Source organism: Oncorhynchus nerka, linkage group LG20 (genome assembly GCF_034236695.1).
Source record: "Oncorhynchus nerka isolate Pitt River linkage group LG20, Oner_Uvic_2.0, whole genome shotgun sequence".
Lineage (NCBI taxonomy): Eukaryota > Metazoa > Chordata > Actinopteri > Salmoniformes > Salmonidae > Oncorhynchus > Oncorhynchus nerka.
The window spans coordinates 4049439-4070221 of record NC_088415.1 but is presented as its reverse complement, the minus strand read 5'-3'; the positions used below and the strand labels follow the sequence as shown (position 1 = coordinate 4070221).

Below are 20783 nucleotides of genomic sequence, written 5' to 3'. Positions count from 1 at the left end.
TATTTATACCATAGTACACTATAGTACTATACTACATATTATATTAATTATACCATAGCATACTACTGTATTTATATCATAGTATACTATAGTAATTATACCATAGTACACTATATAGTAATTATACCACAGTATATTATATTAATTATACCATAGTATACTATAGTAACTATACCATAGTATATTATATTATTATACCATAGTATACTATAGTATTCTTAGCCATAATAGTAATACAAGCACACACACACGCACGCACCACGTATACGCACACACACACACACACACACACACACACACACACACACACACACACACACACACACACACACACGCACACCACAACTCGCGCTAACCCTACCTCTTGCTGACCTCTCCTCTCACCCCTAGGGATTTGAACCACATCGGGGACATCCTGCAGAAGCTAGCCCCTTCCTGACCTCTCCTCTCTCCCCCCAGGGATGTGGAACCCATGCACGGGACATCCTGCAGAAGCTAGCCCCCTTCCTGACCTCTCTCTCTCCCCCTAGGATGTGAACCCGCACATCGGGACATCCTGCAGAAGCTAGCCCCTTCCTGACCTCTCCTCTCTCCCCCAGGGATGTGAACCCGCCGCATCGGGACATCCTGCAGAAGCTCAGCCCCCTTCCTGACCTCTCCTCCTCTCCCCAGGGATGTGAACCCGCACATCGGGGGACATCCTGCAGAAGCTAGCCCCTTCCTGACCTCCTCTCTCCCTAGGGGATGTGAACCCCGCATCGGGGACATCCTGCAGAAGCTAGCCCCTTCCTGACCCTCTCTCCTCTCCCCCAGGGATGTGAACCCGCGATCGGGGACATCCTGCAGAAGCTAGCCCTTCCTGAAGATGTACGGAGAGTATGTGAAGAACCCTCACTCAGCCATGGAGCTGGTCAACACCTGGATGGAGAGAGGTCGTCCCAGTTCAAAGCCATCGTCCACCACATCCAGGTAAGGGGGCCTGTAACACCTGTCCAGGGTTAAGGGGTTAAAGGGACATTCAGGTAGGTGGGCCTGTAAAACCTGTTCAGGGTTAAGGGGCTAGGTTAAGTAGCCTGGTGGATATGAGTGTTGGAACAATAACCAAAGGTTGCTGGATCGAATCCCCAAAGATAAGGTAAAGATCTGCTTTTCTGCCCTTGAGCAAGGCATTAACCCACTGTTTCCGGCCCGGCGATGTAGATGTCGATTTAGGTAGCCACCCGAACCTCTCAGTTTCAGAGGGGTTAAAAGTGGAAGACTTAACCCAACCCAGTTGAATCCATTCAGTTGTACAACTGACTATGTATCCCCTTTCCTTTAAAGGACATCCAGGTTCTAGCCTTGGGTCAGGGGCTATGGATATATAAACACTGTCCGTAACCCAGGCCCTAAACCTGTCTCTAGCAGCTCTTTCACACTCTCAGCTTCCTCCTCAATAAAGAGTCCCAGCTGGCTGTGTAAAATCAAATCAAATTGTATTTGTCACATGCGCCCGAATACAACACCACAGTGAAAATGCTGACTTACTAATTAACCAACAATGCAGTTTTAAGAAAAATACAAAATAATTAAAGAGCAGCAGTAAAATAACAATAGCGAGACTATATACAGAGGGTACCGTCAATGTGCGAGGGCCCGGTTTGTTGAGGTAGTATGTACATGTAGGTAGATTTATTAAAGTGGCTATGCACAGATAATTTGTAAGTCGCCTGGATAAGAGCGTCTGCTAAATGACTTAAATGTAAATGTTAAATGATAACAAACAGAGAGTAGTAGGGAGGGGGGCAATGTCTGGGTCTGGGTAGCCATTGTATTAGCTGTTCAGGACCTCACTTGGTGCCCAGTACCGCTTGCCAGTAGCAGAGAGAACAGTCTATGACTAGGGTGGTTGGAGTCTTTGACAATTTTTAGGTCCTTCCTCCGACACCGCCTGGTATAGAGGTCCTGGATGGCAGGCAGCTTGGCCCCAGTGCCTTGTGGTCGGAGGCCGAGCAGTTGCCGTACCAGGCCGTGATGCAACCAGTCAGGATGCTCTCGATGGTGCAGCTGTAGAACCTATTGAGGATCTGAGGACCCATGCCAAATCTTTTCAGTCTCCTGAGGGGGAAGAGGTTTTGTCGTGCCCTCTTCATGGCTCTCTTGGTGTACTTGGACCATGTTAGTTTGTTGATGACCTTGTCCTGGCTGTGTGTCTCTCCTGGCTGTGTGTCTTTTCTGGCTGTGTGTCTGTTCTGGCTGTGTGTGTGTCCTGGCTGTGTGTCTGTTCTGGTTGTGTGTCTCTCCTGGTTGTGTGTCTGTTCTGGCTGTGTGTCTTTTCTGGTTGTGTGTCTCTCCTGGCTGTGTGTCTGTTCTGGCTGTGTGTCTGTTCTTGGCTGTGTGTCTGTTCTGGCTGTGTGTCTGTTCTGGCTGTGTGTCTGTCCTGGCTGTGTGTCTGTTCTGGCTGTGTGTCTGTTCTGGCTGTGTGTCTGTTCTGGCTGTGTGTGTGTCCTGGCTGTGTGTGTCTCTCCTGGCTGTGTGTCTGTTCTGGTTGTGTGTCTGTTCTGGCTGTGTGTCTGTTCTGGCCAAGTGTCTGTTCTGGCTGTGTGTCTGTCCTGGTTGTGTGTGTCTGTTCTGGCTGTGTGTCTGTTCTGGTTGTGTGTCTGTTCTGGCTGTGTGTGTCTGTCCTGCTGTGTGTCTGTTCTGGTTGTGTGTCTGTTCTGGCTGTGTGTCTGTTCTGGTTGTGTGTCTGTTCTGGCTGTGTGTGTCTGTCCTGGTTGTGTGTCTCTCCTGGCTGTGTGTGTGTGTCCTGGCTGTGTGTGTCTGTCCTGGCTGTGTGTCTGTTCTGGTTGTGTGTGTGTCCTGGCTGTGTGTGTCTGTCCTGGCTGTGTCTCTGTCCTGGCTGTGTGTGTCTTTTCTGGCTGTGTGTCTTTTCTGGCTGTGTGTGTCTGTCCTGGCTGTGTGTCTCTCCTGGCTGTGTGTCTTCAGTTTTCTGGCTGTGTGTCTTTTCTGGCTTGAATATGTGTGTCTCTCCTGGCTGTGTGTCTGTTCTGGCTGTGTGTCTGTTCTGGCTGTGTGTCTGTTCTGGCTGTGTGTCTGTCCTGGCTGTGTGTCTGTTCTGGCTGTGTGTCTGTTCTGGCCGTGTGTCTGTCCTGGAAAAATGTGCTAAAAAGCTATACATGTCTCTCTCTCTTCTGCATCTCCCGTAACATCTCCTACCCTTTTCTGTACAAACTCAAAGCCTAATGTCCTTCAGTATATTGTTGACATTTTTAAAATATAAGCCTAATGTCCCTGAGTATAATGTTGACTAAAGCCTAATGTCCTTGAATATAATGTTGACTAAAGCCTAATGTCCTTGAGTATAATGTTGACTAAAGCCTAACGTCCTTGAGTATAATGTTGACTAAAGCCTAATGTCCTTGAGTATAATGTTGACTAAAGCCTAACGTCCTTCAGTATAATGTTGACTAAAGGTGGTAGTAGGTGGTAGTATGGTATGGTAGTAGGGTATGGTAGTAGGTGGTAGTATGGTATGGTAGTAGGTGGTAGTATGGTATGGTAGTTGGTGGTAGTATGGTATGGTAGTAGGTGGTAGTATGGTATGGTAGTAGGTGGTAGTATGGTATGGTAGTAGGTGGTAGTAGGTGGTAGTAGGGTATGGTAGTAGGCGGTAGTAGGGTATGGTAGTAGGTGGTAGTATGGTAGTAGGTGGTAGTATGGTAGTAGGTGGTAGTAGGTGGTAGGGAAGTAGGTGCAGCATGGCATGGCAGTAGGTGGCAGGGTGGCAGCAGGATACAGGCAGGGCATGCAGTAGGTGGCAGCAGGCAGCATGGCAGGTGGGCATGGCAGCAGGGGCAGGGCAGGCAGGGCAGGGTGGTGCCATGGCAGGTGGTGCAGCAGGTGGCAGGTGGCGGCAGTAGGGCATGGTAGAGGGTGGTAGCATGGTGGCAGCAGGTGGCAGCACCGGCAGTATGGCATGGCAGCAGGTGGTAGGCATGGCAGCAGGTGGCCGTGGCAGCAGGCAGCAGGCAGGCATGGCAGCAGGCAGCAAGAGGCATGGCAGCAGGCAGCATGGCATGGCAGCAGGCGGCAGCAGGCAGCATGGCATGGGGAAGCAGGGGCAGAGGAAGCAGGCAAAGAAAGCATGGCAGCAGGCAAAGGCCCCAGGTGGTAGCATGGCAGCAGGTGGCACTTAGGCATGGCAGCAGGGCAGCACCTGGTGCAGCAGGCAAAAGGCAGGGTGGCAGGCAGGCAGCAGGTGGCAGCAGGCAGCAGGGCACTGGGCAGCAGGCAGTATGGCAGCAGGCAGGCCTCTTGCAGCAGGCAGCAGGCATGGCAGGGCAGGGCTAGCAGCTTCCCTGGGCATGGCAGTGGCAGCAGGAGCAGGGGCAGCATGGCAGCAGGCATGGCACAAACATGGCAGCATGGCAGAAACAGGCATGGCAGCAGAGGTGGCAAAATAAGGCAGTGGGCATGAGCAGCAAGCACAAAACATAGGCAGGTAGATGGCAGCATCCCAGCAGGTGGCAGGCAAGCATGGCATGGCATGGTAGTCTGCAATGAGTATCCCAAAAATCTCCATGGGCTCCTGAACAGAGCACTGGCTTATGGTAGCAGGGCAGGTGGGCATGGCATGGCAGCATGGCAGCAGGCAGTACGGCAGCTTGGAGGGGGTAGGTGGTAGCATGGTATTAGCCAGGGTGTAGTAGGTGGTTGTATGGCATGGCAGTGGCAGTAGGGGAGGCAGCAGCCATGGCAGCAGGGTGGCAGGCAGCATGGCATGGCAGCAGGCGGTAGCAGGTGGCACATGGCAGCAGGCAGCATAAACATGGGGAGGCAGCATGGTGGCAGCAGGGGTATGGTAGTAGGTGGTAGGCAGGTGGTGGCACATTGCATGGCATGGCATTTAGCAGGGTGGCATAGGGCAGCAGCATGGCAGCAGATAGCATGGCATGGCAGCAGGCAGCAGGCAGTAGGCATGGCAGTAGGCATGGCAGCATGGCAGCATGGCAGGCAGTAGGTGGCAGCATGGCATGGCAGCAGATGGCAGTGCAGGGCAGGCAGCAGGTCTCAGGCAGCAGCAGGGCTGGCAGCAGGCATGGCAGGCAGGCAGGCAGGGCAGCATGGCATGGCAGGCAGCTGGCAGGCAGGGCATAGTATGGCAGCAGGCATGGCAGCAGGCATGGCAGCAGGCAGCAGGCAGGTCCGGCAGGCAGGCAGCATGGCATGGCAGCAGGCAGCAGGGCAGCATGGCAGCAGGTCAGGGCATGGCAGTAGAGCATGGCATGGTAGCACTGTGGCAGCATGGCAGGGCACGGCATGGCATGGCAGGGCATGGTAGCATCAGTAGCATAGCATGGCAGCAGCAGGCAGGCAGGCAGGTGGCAGCATGGGCAGGCAGGGGCAGGTGGCAGTAGGTGGCAGCAAAATGGCAGCAGGCAGCAGGGCAGGCAGTCGGCATGGCATGGCAGCAGGCGGCAGCAGGCAGGCAGGCAGGCAGGGGCAGCAGGCAGCAGGGCAGCAGGGCAGGTGGCAGAGGGGTCCGGCAGCAGGGCAGCAGGCAGGCATGGCATGGCAGGCAGGTAACGGGCAGCAGGCAGTGCAGGGCAGTCCAGGCAGCAGGCAGCCAGGCAGGGCATGGGCAGGGTATGGGTATGGCAGTCTCAGGCTGGTATGGCAGCAGGGCAGGCAGTATGGCAGGCAGCAGGGCAGTGCAGGGCAGGCGGCAGGCAGTGCAGCAGGTGGTGGCAGCACAGGCAGTCCAGGCAGTAACTAGGTGGTGGAGCCAGCAGGCACTGGCAGCAGGAGCAGTCCAGGCAGTGCAGGTGGGGCAGTCAGGGCAGGGCAGCAGCAGGCAGCAGGCAGCAGGCAGCATGGCAGCATGGCATGGCAGCAGGCAGCATGGCATGGCAGCAGGTGGCAGGTGGCAGCAGGCATGGCATGGCAGCAGGCAGCAGGCAGGCAGGCAGCAGGCACCAGGCAGCAGGGCAGGCAGGCAGGCAGCAGGCAGCAGGCAGGCAGTCCAGGTGGGCAGGGCAGCAGGGCAGCATGGCAGCAGGCAGCATGGCATGGCAGCAGGCAGCAGGCGGCAGCAGGCAGCAATGGCATGGCAGCAGGCAGCATCAGGCGGCAGCAGGCAGTCTCAGGCAGCAGGCAGCAGTGGCAGCAGGCAGCAGGGCATGGCAGCATGGGCAGCAGTAGGCAGGGCAGCAGGCAGCAGGCAGTAGGCAGGAGGTACGGCAGCAGGCAGTGCAGGGGCAGGCAGCAGGCAGCAGGCAGGCAGGCAGCATGGCAGCAGGTGGCAGCATGGCATGGCAGCAGGCAGTGCAGCAGCAGGCAGTAGGGGCATGGGCAGCAGGCAGCAGCAGGCAGTAGGCAATGGGGCCAGCAGGGCAGACAGTGGCATGGCAGCAGGGCAGCAGGGCAGCATGGCAGCAGGGCAGCAGCATGGCATGGCAGCAGGTGGCAGCATGGCAGCAGCAGGCAGGCAGGGCACAGGCAGCATGGCATGGCAGCAGGGGGTAGCATGGCAGCAGGCAGGCATGGCAGCAGGTGGCAGCATGGCAGCAGGCAGCAGGGCATGGTCCAGGTGCAGGCATGGCAGGCAGCAGGGCAGTATGGCATCCAGGCAGCAGATGGCAGCAGTCCAGGCAGCAGGCAGCAGGCATGGTCCATGGCAGGCAGGTGGCAGCAGGCAATGGCATGGCAGCAGGCAGGCAGGCATGGCAGCAGGCAGCAATGGCAGCAGGCGCAGCATGGCACGGCAGCAGGTGGCATGGCATGGCAGCAGGCAGCAGCATGGTGGCACATGGCAGCAGGTGGCATGGCATGGCATGGCAGTGCAGGCAGAAAGAGGCAGGCGGCATGGCAGCAGGCATGGCAGTGCCTGGCAGGTGGCATGGCAGGCTGGCAGCATGGCAGCAGGCATGGCATGGCAGGTGGCATGGCATGGCATGCAGGCAGCATGGCAGTAGGTGGTAGCAGGCAGGTGGCATGGTATGGCGGCAGCAGGGCAGCATGGGCATGGCAGCAGGTAGCAGGCAGGGGTGTATGGCATGGCAGCAGGTGGCACAGGCAGTATGGGCAGAGGTGGCATGGGCAGGTGCAGCAGCATGGCATGGCAGGCAGGCAGTAGGTAGCATGGTGTGGCATGGCAGGTGGGTAGAAAAAGGGCTTTGGGTAGCAGGGCAGCATGGCATGGCAGCAGGTGGCACTGCAGCAGGTAGCAGGGCATGGCAGGTGGTAGCATGTGGTAGCATGGCATGGCAGGCAGGGGTAGCATGGCATGGCAGCAGGTAGTAGCAGGTGGCAGTAGGCGGTAGCATGGGTGGCATGGCAGCAGGTAGATGGTAGCATGGCAGCAGTGGCAGCATGGCAGCAGGTGGCAGCATGGCAGGCATGGTAGCAGGCAGTATGGCAGGCAGCACGGCATGGCAGCAGCAGTGGCAGGGCAGTAGCAGGCATGGCATGGCAGCAGGCAGCATGGCACGGCAGCAGGTGGCAGCATGGCAGTGGGCTGGCAGCAGGCAGCATGGCATGGCAGCAGGCAGTAGGTGGCAGCAGGCATGTGGCAGCAGCTGGCAGGCAGGCAGCATGGCATGGCAGCAGGGGTCAGGCAGCATGGCAGCAGGGCAGCGAGGCATGGCAGCAGGGCAGCATGCATGGCAGCAGGCAGCAGGGCATGGCAAGTAGGGCAGCAGGCAGCATGGGCAGGTGGCATGGCATGGCAGCAGGTAGCATGGCATGGCAGGGTCAGGTGGTAGACAGCAGGTGGCAGCAGGCAGCAGGCAGTAGCATGGTAGTAGGGCAGCAGGCAGCAGGCATGGGCAGGTACAGGTGGCAGCAGGCAAGGCAGACCGCATGGCAGCAGGCAGCAGGTGGCAGCAGGCAGCAGTGGGCAGGTGGCAGCAGGCAGCATGGCAGCAGGCCGGCAGCATGGCATGGCAGCAGGCAGCATGGCAGCAGGTCATAGCATGGCAGCATGGTATGGCAGGGTCCATGGCATGGCAGGTGGCAGAGGCATGGTCCAGCAGGGCAGCAGGTGGCATGGCAGGCATGGCAGCAGGCAGCATGGCAGGTCCATGGCAGGGGGCAGCAGGTAGCATGGTCCATGGTGGCAGGGCAGCAGGCAGCATGGCATGGCAGCAGGCAGCAGGGCGGCAGCAGGCATGGCAGGTAGGCAGCATGCAGTAGGCCATGGCATGGTCAGCAGTGGCATGGCAGGTGGCATGGCATGGCATAGGGTCCATGCAGCATGGTCCATGGTAGCATGGCAGCAGCATGGGCATGGCAGCAGGTGGCAGCATGGCATGGCAGCATGGCAGTAGGCATGGCATGGCAGCAGGTGGCCCAGGGCAGCAGGCAGCAGGAGCAGGGCATGGTCCATAGGGCAGCATGGCAGCATGGTCCATGGCAGCAGTGGTCCGGCAGCATGGCAGTGGCAGGCATAGCATGGCAGCATGGCAGTAGGGTCCATGGCAGCAGGGTCCGGCAGCAGGCATGGCATGGCAGCATGGCAGTAGGCATGGCAGCATGGCAGCAGGTGGCAGGTGGCATGGCAGCAGTGGCAGGGTCCATGGGTAGCATGGCAGCATGGTCCAGGCAGCAGGCAGCATGGCAGCATGGTCCATGGCATGGCAGCAGAGTGGCATGGCAGGCAGCATGGCATGGGCATGGCAGCAGGTCCATGGCATGGCAGCAGCATGGCATGGTAGCACGGTAGTAGGGCATGGCAGTGGCAGCAGGTCCATGGGCAGCATGGCATGGCAGGTCCATATAGCATGGCAGGCAGTGGTCCATGGCAGCAGGGCATGGCAGCATGGTCCAGGCAGCATGGCATGGTCAGTATTTATGGCATGGCAGCATGGTCCATGGCAGGGGTGGCAGTAGGCATGGCAGGTGGCACCATGGTAGCATGGCTGGCAGCATGGCATGGCAGGTGCAGGCAGCATGGCCATGGCAGCATGGTCCATGGCAGGGCATGGCAGTAGCAGGTCCATGCATGGCATGGCAGCAGGGGTGGCAGTGTGGCATGGCAGCAGGCTGGGCAGGCAGTAGGTGGTAGTCCATGGCAGGCGGCAGTAGGTGGTAGTATGGCATGGCAGCAGGCAGCATGGCATGGCAGCAGCATGGCAGCATGGTCCATGGCAGCAGGTGGCATGGCATGGCAGCAGGTGGTCCATGGCAGGGCATGGGCAGCATGGCAGCAGGTCCATGGGGCAGCAGGCAGCATGGTCCATGGCAGCATGGCAGGGCACATGGTCCATGGCAGCAGGCAGCATGGCAGCATGGTAGTAGGTATGGTATGGTGCATGTGGTAGTATGGTAGTAGGTATGGCATCGTATGGCAGCAGGCAGTAGGCAGGGGCATGGCACAGGCAGCATGGCATAGGTAGTATGGCAGGTAGGTATGTAGTAGGGTGGTAGTAGGGCAGGCAGGTGGCATGGCATGGCAGTATGGATGGGTAGGTGGCAGCATGGCAGCAGGTGGTAGTAGGGCATGGCAGGTAGCATGGCAGTAGGCAGTAGGTCATTAGCTGGTGGTATGTGTGGCATGGCAGTAGGCAGTATTAAAATGGCAGGTATGGCATGGTAGCATGGTGTATGGTAGTGGTAGCAGGCAGTATGGCATGGCAGTAGCAGTATGGCATGGTAGGTGGTAGGCATGGCAGCAGGCAGGCAGTGAGGGCATGGTAGCAGGTGTGCATGGCAGGCAGGCAGGGGCACGGCAGTAGGTGGCAGGCATGGGTAGGCAGTATGGCAGTGCAGGTGGCATGGCATGGCAGCAGGTGCACATGGCATGGCAGAGGTGGTAGTAGGTGGCAGCAGGCGGCAGGCATGGTAGTAGGTGGCTGGCAGGCAGTAGTAGGGCATGGTAGCAGGTAGCAGGTGGCAGGTAGTAGGTGGGCAGCAGGCAGTAGGTGGTAGCATGAAAAGGTAGCAGCAGGCGGCAGTAGGTGGCATGGCAGTAGGTGGTAGCATGGCATGGAGTAAGTAGCATGGCATGGCAATAGGGTGGCAGCAGGGCATGGCAGTTGGTGGCAGTAATGGCATGGCAGCAGGCAGCACGGCACAAGGCAGCAGGCAGCAGGCAGCAGGCAGGCAGGAGGCATGGCAGCACTATGGTAGAGGCGGCAGCACGAGCAGGCGGCAGCAGGTGGCAGTAGGCATGGCAGAGGTGGCAGAGCAATGGCAGAAGATGGCATGGGCAGCAGGTAGCATGGCATGGTAGTAGCATGGCAGTAGGTGGTAAGAACCTAGGTGGTATTTAAGAAAGAGGCAGTTACATGGCACTTAGGTAGTGTTTTGGCAGCAGTGGCACAATGGCAGCAGGTGGCAGCTGGGGCATGGCAGCAGGGCACGGCAGCAGGTGGTAGCATGGCATGGCAGCAGGCAGGCATAGCAGGCAGGGGCAGGTGCGGGCAGGGTGGCAGTAGGCAGGGCAGTAGGTAGTGGTAGTAATGGTAGCAGGTAGTGGCATGGCAGCAGTAGTATGTGGTATGGTAGTATGGCAGCAGGTAGTAGGTGGGCAGCATGGTAGTGTAGTAGCATGGTAGTGGCAGGGCATGCAGCAGGTGGCAGTATGGCATGGCAGCAGGTGGCAGCATGGCATGCAGTAGCAGGTATGGTAGTAGGCATGGCAGAGGTATGGTATGGTAGTAGGCAGGTGGCAGCATGTAGTAGCAGGTGTAGCAGGCAGTATGGTATGGTAGTAGGTGGTAGTATGGGTAGCATGGCAGCAGGCAGCAGGTAGTAGGCATGGCAGGGTGGCAGTGCAGGTATGGTAGCAGGTGGCATGCATAGGGCATGGCAGGTAGCATGGCATGGCAGTAGGCAGTAGGCATGGCAGTAGGTGGTACAGGGTGGCAGAGGTGGCAGCAGGTGGCGGCATGGCATGGCAGGCAGTAGGCAGCATGGCATGGCAGCAGGTGGTATGTGCAGGTAGTAGGTGGTAGTAGGTGGTGAGTATAGTATGGTATGGTAGTAGGTGGTAGTGGGGTATGGTGGTAGTAGGTGGTAGTAGGTGGTAGTATGGTAGTAGGTGGTAGTATGGTATGGTAGTAGGTGGTAGTATGGTAGTATGGTATGGTAGTAGGTGGTAGTAGGTGGTAGTAGGTGGTAGTATGGTATGGTAGTAGGTGGTAGTATGGTATGGTAGTAGGTGGTAGTAGGTGGTAGGTGGTAGTAGGGTATGGTAGTAGGTGCCAGACGCACCGGTTTGTGTTAAGAACTGCAACGCTGCTGGGTTTTTCACGCTCAACAGCTTCCTGTGTGGTGTGTGTGTCTCTGTGTGTGTGTGTGTGTGTCTCTCTCTGTGTGTGTGTCCTCAGAGAGAGGAGCGCTGTGGTAACCTGACCCTACAGCACCACATGTTGGAGCCGGTTCAGAGGATCCCTCGCTACGAGCTGCTGCTGAAAGACTACCTGCACCGTCTCCCTGGCGACCATGATGACTTTAAGGATGCACAGAGTGAGTGTTTGAACCCATCCCGGTCCTGCGTCATGCACTGCTATACACACACACACCCTACACACACACACACACACACACACACACACACACACACACACACACACACACACACCACACACACACCACACACACACACACACACACACACACACACACACACACACACACACACACACACACACACACACACACACACACACACACCCTTCACACCACTACACACACACACACACACACACACACACACACACACACACACACACACACACACACACACACACACACACACACACACACACACACACACACACACACACACACACACACACACACACACACGCTCTTCACATTGTCTCATTTCAGTGTGCAGTTTGTGCTGCTGCAAACTGTTAGAAAGCCAGCTCTGGATGCAACTCCATTGAGGGCTTTGACTAGTAGTCAACTGGGTGGGAGTTAATGAGGAATCACAAAATTTAATCCAGGTCAGCAGAAAGGGTCAGAAAGGGTCAGAAAGGGTCAGCCAATGTGTTAAACTACTCTTCAAACATTCCATAACTCCAGGGGGGCAGTAAAAGATCAACCTTGTCTTTATACCTGTTCAGATTACACCCTCCAGGGGGCGGTAAATCACCAACCTTGTCTTTAAACCTGTTCAGATATCACCCTCCAGGGGGCAGTATGCACCATTTCAGTTTGTTTACCTACTCATAGAAGTAGTAGAAGAAGAAATGGAACGCCCTTTAAAAATAGAGAAAGCCCATCAATATGTCCCCCTGCATCACAACACTATATCAACGGTGTGATGACCTAATGGGTCGAATTTTGGAGATCATTACAGCTAAAATTACTTTACTTTCAACCCCTTGTAAACCAAGCTTTCCACTACAATTTCTCTGTTTTATTGAGATTTGATTAGCGAAGAAGATTAAAACATTACTTCAAACTACAGTACTTTTGGGTACCTTGCAATATGTAACTTTTTGGGCGACCCGACTGAATTCACATAGAAATGTGAGTTATAGATCTGTCATTCTCGCTGAAAGCAAGTCTAAGAAGGGGAGGATCTGTTCTAGGTGGGCTATTTCTATGCTTCCCGTTCTTTAAGTTTTTGTTTTGCGTCTTTTACTTTTGGTTTTGTTTCAAACAAAATATAATACAACATTTACGGTTATTGAAAATATATTTTTACAGCCGTTTAGACTGTACAATAATTCTCTACACTATGAATTGCTTGTTTTTGTCACATAAACTAAAAATGATTAGACATTTTAGCAACCAGGAAATGACAGAGCAATTTCTGGATATTGCACCTTTAACATTTCAACAACATGAAATCCATGTGTTGAACGTTGCTACGTTTTGGAAATAGCAAAAAGAAGGCGCGTCATCTGCTTGACACGTTAAAGGTACTTACAGATCAGAAAGTCAGCTAATTTTCATCTGCAAATCCATTTGATTTACTAGTCAGGCTATCATGTTTTTTTATTTTGTGCAGCCGCCTAGTTAAATAAAGGTTAAATAAAACAATAAAAAAACATCCCTCCTCTTGTCTTGTCTACAATGATATAATGTTATGATTTTTTTATATATATATTTTTTCTATCTCCCGTAGCTCGTTAGCACCCCCTTGTGGTTGAATATATATATGTACCTATTCTAGGTCTGGCTGTCATGTTATTTGAACCTTCCCTGATCTACAGTGAAAAAATATCATTTCAGTCTTCTTCTATTATGATTCCTGTTTGTTGTATCTCCCGTAGCTCGTTAGCACCCACTTGTGGTTGAATAGATATCTACCTATTCTAGGTCCTAGGATACAATAATGAACAATGTTGAACTAACAAATGCCATCAAGGGATACGTTACAATTAACAATAATGAGCTCCTTGTGAAACAGCTGTGAATACCAAACTGGCAATATTGAAGATTTTTGTGGTACAGGTGCGTCATTAATTTATTTTCACAAAAAATTTTGTACACTCACATGGCAATCACAGACTGAAATATTAATTATTATATATTATTATTATTATAATAATTCTGGTGTGTAGAATAGAGAGGAGAGGTGGTTGCTGTGTGGGTGGGAGGTTCTGCCTCTCACTTGTTCTCAACAGGCAGCTAGTCTCCGAAGGGGGACTTGAAGAGGGAGACGGTGAAGTCCAGGCACTGCTGCTCTCTTTGTTCTGAGTGTTGGCAGTGCTCGTGTTTTTAGTTCATCTGTGTATCTCACATATTATGTGCCCAGTATGACAGAACAAGAACACTTTCTTATCAGATAATGACAACATGACAATTACAGTAGATGATGTAATGAAAAGTTGGAGGGTGGTTGGAAATGGAGGACATCAGGTGGATCCAGGTCTGGGTGTTGGGCAGCATCCCTAGGTCCTGGAGAACAGGAAATGGAGAACATCAGGTGGTTCTGGGTGTTGGGCAGCATCCCTAGGTCCTGGAGAACAGGAAATGGAGAACATCAGGTGGTTCTGGGTGTTGGGCAGCATCCCTAGGTCCTGGAGAACAGGTAATGGAGGACATCAGGTGGTTCTGGGTGTTGGGCAGCATCCCTAGGTCCTGGAGAACAGGAAATGGAGGACATCAGGTGGTTCTGGGTGTTGGGCAGCATCCCTAGGTCCTGGAGAACAGGTAATGGAGGACATCAGGTGGTTCTGGGTGTTGGGCAGCATCCCTAGGTCCTGGAGAACAGGTAATGGAGGACATCAGGTGGTTCTGGGTGTTGGGCAGCATCCCTAGGTCCTGGAGAACAGGTAATGGAGGACATCAGGTGGATCCAGGTCTGGGTGTTGGACAGCATCCCTAGGTCCTGGAGAACAGGAAATCAAATCAAATCAAATTGTATTTGTCACATACACATGTTAGCAGATGTTAGTGCGAGTGTAGCGAAATGCTTGTGCTTCTAGTTCCGACATCGCAGTAATAACCAACAAGTAATCTAGCTAACAATTCCAAAACTACTACCTTATAGACACAAGTGTAAGGGGATAAAGAATATGTACATAAAGATATATGAATGAGTGATGGTACAGAGCGGCATAGGCAAGATACAGTAGATGGTATTGAGTGCAGTATATACATATGAGATGAGTATGTAAACAAAGTGGCATAGTTAAAGTGGCTAGTGATACATGTATTACATAAAGATGCAGTAGATGATATAGAGTACAGTATATATGTATACATATGAGATGAATAACGTAGGGTATGTAAACATTATATTAGGTAGCATTTTTTAAAGTGGCTAGTGATATATTTTACATCATTTCCCATTATTAAAGTGGCTGGAGTTGAGTCAGTGTGTTGGCAGCAGCCACTCAATGTTAGTGGTGGCTGTTTAACAATCTGATGGCCTTGAGATAGAAGCTGTTTTTCAGTCTCTCGGTCCCAGCTTTGATGCACCTGTACTGACCTCGCCTTCTGGATGATAGCGGGGTGAACAGGCAGTGGCTTGGGTGGTTGTTGTCCTTGATGATCTTTATGGCCTTCCTGTGACATCGGGTGGTGTAGGTGTCCTGGAGGGCAGGTAGTTTGCCCCCGGTGATGCATTGTGCAGACCTCACTACCCTCTGGAGAGCCTTACGGTTGTGGGCGGAGCAGTTGCCGTACCAGGCGGTGATACAGCCCGACAGGATGCTCTCGATTGTGCATCTGTAGAAGTTTGTGAGTGCTTTTGGTGACAAGCCAAATTTCTTCAGCCTCCTGAGGTTGAAGAGGCGCTGCTGCGCCTTCTTCACGATGCTGTCTGTGTGGGTGGACCAATTCAGTTTGTCTGTGATGTGTACGCCGAGGAACTTAAAACTTACTACCCTCTCCACTACTGTTCCATCGATGTGGATAGGGGGGTGTTCCCTCTGCTGTTTCCTGAAGTCCACAATCATCTCCTTAGTTTTGTTGACGTTGAGTGTGAGGTTATTTTCCTGACACCACACTCCGAGGGCCCTCTCCTCCTCCCTGTAGGCCGTCTCGTCGTTGTTGGTAATCAAGCCTACCACTGTTGTGTCGTCCGCAAACTTGATGATTGAGTTGGAGGCGTGCGTGGCCACGCAGTCATGGGTGAACAGGGAGTACAGGAGAGGGCTCAGAACGCACCCTTGTGGGGCCCCAGTGTTGAGGATCAGCGGGGTGGAGATGTTTTTGCCTACCCTCACCACCTTGGGGCGGCCCGTCAGGAAGTCCAGTACCCAGTTGCACAGGGCGGGGTCAAGACCCAGGGTCTCGAGCTTGATGACGAGCTTGGAGGGCCGAGCTAACGTTAGCCAGCTACCTAATTATGATAGGACAACCTATTTTTACCCTGAATGACCATCAAATTCAAAATTCATAACATTTGTTACTTACTTTTTTCATCAGCCAAAACACCCTTAATCTGTCTAAATAAAATATGCAGTTTCAAACTCGTCAGTCACTCAGTCGCACTAGAATACCTGCAATTATTCTGATGGACTTCACACACTGGTGGCATGAGGAAATAGCATGGTTTCCATTTTGTAAAGTTTCTAAACCCCCTGATTGGTTACTGGTCTTGGAACTTGTTTCCACAGGTTTTCCACAGAATCAAATCTTGAGATAAAAAAAAAACCCTCTGGTGAACAGTTTGCCACTAGTGGCAATACAAATTATTGTTGCCAAAGGTTGGCAGCAGATTCAACACTAGTAACAACATTTGAAAACTTCTGGCAAATATTTTGTGGTACACTATTTGGTTTACAGAGAATTTGTCACAAACCTGCAGGAAGTTTTCCGCAACAAATTCATTTTTGTAAAATCTAAAAACAGATTAAATTACTTCTTCCTATTTAACAGCATTGTCTTATATAAAGACAAATATAGGTTAAAGAAAGAGTGCTCTCTTTTCAGCCTTTTCAGTCAGTTTTTTATTTTTTTTATTTTACCTTTATTTAACCAGGCAAGTCAGTTAAGAACGTATTCTTATTTTCAATGACGGCCTGGGAACAGTGGGTTAACTGCCTGTTCAGGGGCAGAACGACAGATTTGTACCTTGTCAGCTCGGGGGTTTGAACTCGCAACCTTCCGATTACTAGTCCAACGCTCTAACCACTAGGCTACGCTGCCGCCCCAGTAGGTAGTCAGCAGGTAGCAGGTAGCAGGTAGTCAGTAGGTAGTCAGCATCAAAAACACTGTCCTTGGAGAGCGATTCTGGGGTAATAAATTTGCGCATAAGCAGGTAGTCAGCAGGTAGTCAGCAGGTAGTCAGTAGGTAGTCAGCAGGTATTCAGTAGGTAGTCAGTAGGTAGTCAGTAGGTAGTCAGCAGGTAGTCAGTAGGTAGTCAGCAGGTATTCAGTAGGTAGTCAGCAGGTAGTCAGTAGGTAGTCAGCAGGTATTCAGTAGGTAGTCAGTAGGTAGTCAGCAGGTAGTCAGTAGGTAGTCAGCAGGTAGTCAGCAGGTAGTCAGTAGGTAGTCACCGTCAAAAACACTGTCCTTGGAGAGCGATTCTGGGGTAATAAATTTGCGCATAAGCAGGTAGTCAGCAGGTAGTCAGCAGGTAGTCAGTAGGTAGTCAGCAGGTATTCAGTAGGTAGTCAGTAGGTAGTCAGTAGGTAGTCAGTAGGTAGTCAGCAGGTATTCAGTAGGTAGTCAGCAGGTAGTCAGTAGGTAGTCAGTAGGTAGTCAGCAGGTATTCAGTAGGTAGTCAGTAGGTAGTCAGCAGGTAGTCAGTAGGTAGTCAGCAGGTAGTCAGCAGGTAGTCAGTAGGTAGTCAGCATCAAAAACACTGTCCTTGGAGAGCGATTCTGGGGTAATACATTTGCACATAAGCAGGTAGTCAGCAGGTAGTCAGCAGGTAGTCAGCAGGTAGTCAGCAGGTAGTCAGTAGGTAGTCAGCAGGTAGTCAGCCTACCACTGTTGTGTCGTCCGCAAACTTGATGATTGAGTTGGAGGCGTGCGTGGCCACGCAGTCATGGGTAGTCAGCAGGTAGTCAGTAGGTAGTCAGTAGGTAGTCAGCAGGTAGTCAGTAGGTAGTCAGTAGGTAGTCAGTAGGTAGTCAGCAGGTAGTCAGTAGGTAGTCAGCAGGTAGTCAGCAGGTAGTCAGTAGGTAGTCACCGTCAAAAACACTGTCCTTGGAGAGCGATTCTGGGGTAATAAATTTGCGCATAAGCAGGTAGTCAGCAGGTAGTCAGCAGGTAGTCAGTAGGTAGTCAGCAGGTAGTCAGTAGGTAGTCAGCAGGTAGTCAGCAGGTAGTCAGTAGGTAGTCACCGTCAAAAACACTGTCCTTGGAGAGCGATTCTGAGGTAATAAATTTGCGCATTAACCAATCAAGCTTTTATGAGGTGAACTAGAACTGCCCGCATCCTCCGTCCTCCGCGACCGCTACAGGGCAAACAATAGAGCCCAAGCAACCAACATAGCAACGGGCGCTTTGGTTCATTACGTAATCCGGTCAGAATTTTGCAAGTTTCAGCAACATTCCGAGCAACGAAAGATAGAGTTAATTGAATCCCATTATAATGCAAGGGGGGATACTTTTTGGCAGGTGGACACTATTTGGCTCTCTTACTAACTCTATGTTTTCGTTAAATTGTGAACCTGTCTGAGACTCGCAAATGACAGGAGTATTCAACTCTTACCCTATGAGGTCCGGAGCTTGTTGGTTTTCTGTTTTACCTGATAATTAATTCCACACGCCTGGTGTCACTGGTCTAATAAAAAAAATGAAGTGGAAGTGGCTTCGAGGTCCAGAGTTGAGTTTGAGTGCTCTATGATATGAAAAGAGCTATACAAATAAAACATATTATTATACAAAAATAAATATATATATATATATATTATTACTTCCAATTCATTCAAGGGAAATTAAGGAATATTTTTTGTTGTCGTAACAAAGTCTCTTGTGTCTTTTCAGAATCTCTGGAGTTGATCGCCACAGCGGCAGAGCACTCCAACACAGCCATCAGAAAGATGGTGAGTCCTTTCACAGTTCACACTGCAGAGCACTCCAACACACTCCATCAGAAAGATGGTGAGTCCTTTCACACTGCAGAGCACTCCAACACAGCCATCAGAAAGATGGTGAGTCCTTTCACAGTTCACACTGCAGAGCACTCCAACACACTCCATCAGAAAGATGGTGAGTCCTTTCACACTGCAGAGCACTCCAACACAGCCATCAGAAAGATGGTGAGTCCTTTCACACTGCAGAGCACTCCAACACCTCCATCAGAAAGATGGTGAGTCCTTTCACACTGCAGAGCACTCCAACACAGCCATCAGAAAGATGGTGAGTCCTTTCACAGTTCATACTGCAGAGCACTCCAACACCTCCATCAGAAAGATGGTGAGTCCTTTCACACTGCAGAGCACTCCAACACAGCCATCAGAAAGATGGTGAGTCCTTTCACACTGCAGAGCACTCCAACACCTCCATCAGAAAGATGGTGAGTCCTTTCACACTGCAGAGCACTCCAACACAGCCATCAGAAAGATGGTGAGTCCTTTCACAGTTCACACTGCAGAGCACTCCAACACAGCCATCAGAAAGATGGTGAGTCCTTTCACAGTGCAGAGCACTCCAACACAGCCATCAGAAAGATGGTGAGTCCTTTCACACTGCAGAGCACTCCAACACAGCCATCAGAAAGATGGTGAGTCCTTTCACACTGCAGAGCACTCCAACACAGCCATCAGAAAGATGGTGAGTCCTTTCACACTGCAGAGCACTCCAACACCTCCATCAGAAAGATGGTGAGTCCTTTCACACTGCAGAGCACTCCAACACAGCCATCAGAAAGATGGTGAGTCCTTTCACACTGCAGAGCACTCCAACACAGCCATCAGAAAGATGGTGAGTCCTTTCACAGTGCAGAGCACTCCAACACAGCCATCAGAAAGATGGTGAGTCCTTTCACAGTGCAGAGCACTCCAACACAGCCATCAGAAAGATGGTGAGTCCTTTCACACTGCAGAGCACTCCAACACCTCCATCAGAAAGATGGTGAGTCCTTTCACACTGCAGAGCACTCCAACACAGCCATCAGAAAGATGGTGAGTCCTTTCACAGTGCAGAGCACTCCAACACCTCCATCAGAAAGATGGTGAGTCCTTTCACACTGCAGAGCACTCCAACACAGCCATCAGAAAGATGGTGAGTCCTTTCACACTGTAGAGCACTCCAACACAGCCATCAGAAAGATGGTGAGTCCTTTCACACTGCAGAACCCGCCCTCACTAGTGATCTGTATGTTGATTCTTAACCAATGAAGATTTTAACATGTAAATCTTGGTGGGGCAAACTCAATAACAATAACAAAAATCAATGCATTTCGGCAAAGGCACAACACAACACTACACAAAGGCATTACACAACACAACACAACACTACACAACACAAAGGCATTACACAACACAACACAACACAACACAACACTACACAACACAAAGGCACAACACAACACAAAGGCACAACAAAACACAACACAACACAAAACAACACAACACAAAGGCATTACACAACACAACACAACACAACACAACACAACACAACAACACAACACAACACAACACAACACAAAACAACACAACACAACACAAAGGCACAACACAACACAACACAACACAACACAACACAACACAAAGGCACAACACAACACAACACAAAACAACACAACACAACACAAAGGCATTACACAACACAACACAACACAACACAACACAACACAACACAAAGGCACAACACAACACAACACAACACAACACAACACAACACAAAGGCACAACACAACACAACACAAAACAACACAACACAACACAAAGGCATTACACAACACAACACAACACAACACAACACAAAGGCATTACACAACACAACACTACACAACACAACACAAAGGCATTACACAACACAACACAAAGGCATTACACAACACAACACTACACAACACTACACAACACAACACAACACAACACAACACAACACAACACAACACTACACAACACAACACAAAGGCATTACACAACACAACACTACACAACACAACACAACACTACACAACACTATAGCTGTGACAAACGGTGCCCACAAACTGTTAGGGCCGACATAAAGCTGTCCCAACAGCAGAGTCCCAACAACAACTTACCACCGCTACACCTGGTTTTCAGCAGAGCCTTGTCTGGCAGCGAAACAGTTATTTCAGCCTCATTTACTACCTTTTAAAAAACATAGCTGACTTGCTTAAACAAATGTGTTTTTTTACTGACAATTGAGATGTACAAACTACGACGTCAGTGATCTTCAAGTTGGAGCTTGAGAAAGAGGCCCGAGTTCCCAACTTGGAATTCAGAGTTGGATGACCTTTCAAAGC

At 51.6% G+C, this 20783-nt stretch overlaps 1 pseudogene; it reads left to right on the top strand.

Moving 5' to 3' along the window:
* LOC135562785 (FYVE, RhoGEF and PH domain-containing protein 1-like) overlaps positions 1-20783 on the top strand; it is an 81826-nt pseudogene that overhangs the window by 8031 nt on the left and 53012 nt on the right.